The 710-nt window shown below is 58.7% G+C and overlaps 1 pseudogene; it reads right to left on the reverse strand.

The window, feature by feature from the left end:
- The window catches only part of LOC113955243, an 8,385-nt pseudogene that overhangs the window by 1,370 nt on the left and 6,305 nt on the right, over nt 1-710 (reverse strand).

Raw genomic sequence — 710 nt, forward strand, 5'->3', positions numbered from 1 at the left:
ATGGTGCAGGCAGTGGTGAGGGATGTGGGATGGTGCAGGCAGTGGTGTGGGATGCTGCATCTGGGGATGAGGGATGCTGCGGGCAGTGGTGAGGGATTCTGCAGGTGGGATGCAGGATGACGCATCCAGGGATGAGGGATGCTGCAGGAAGCAGTGTGGATGCCCCGGGCAGCAGTGCTGGATGCTACAGGAAGGGATGCAGGATGCTGCAGGCAGCTGTGCAGGATGCAGGGTGCCAGTGGTGTGGAATGCTGCAGGCAGGATACAGGATGCTGCAGACAGCAGTGCAGGATGCAGGATTCTGGATGGCAGTGGTGTGGGATGCTGCAGATGGGATCCAAGACACTGCAGCCAGTGGTTGGGGATGCTGCAGGCAGTGGTGTGGGATGCAGGATACAAAATGGCAGTGGTGTGGGACGCTGTAGATGGGATCCAAACACTGCATCCAGTGGTTTGAGATGCTGCAGGCAGGGGGGTGGGATGCAGGATACAGAATGGCAGTGATGTGGGATGCAGGATACAGGATGGCAGTGGTGTGGGATGCAGGATACAGGATGGCAGCGGTTTGGGATGCTGTAGATGGGATCCCAGATGCTGCAGCCAGTGGCTTGGGATGCTGCAGGCAGTGGGGTGGGACACAGGATGCAGGATGGCAGTGGTGTAGGATGCAGGATGGCAGTTGTGTGGGATGCAGGATGCAGGATGGCAGT

The sequence above is a fragment of the Corapipo altera genome, unplaced genomic scaffold, assembly GCF_003945725.1.
Source record: "Corapipo altera isolate COAL_440 unplaced genomic scaffold, ASM394572v1 295, whole genome shotgun sequence".
Taxonomy (NCBI): Eukaryota; Metazoa; Chordata; class Aves; order Passeriformes; family Pipridae; genus Corapipo; species Corapipo altera.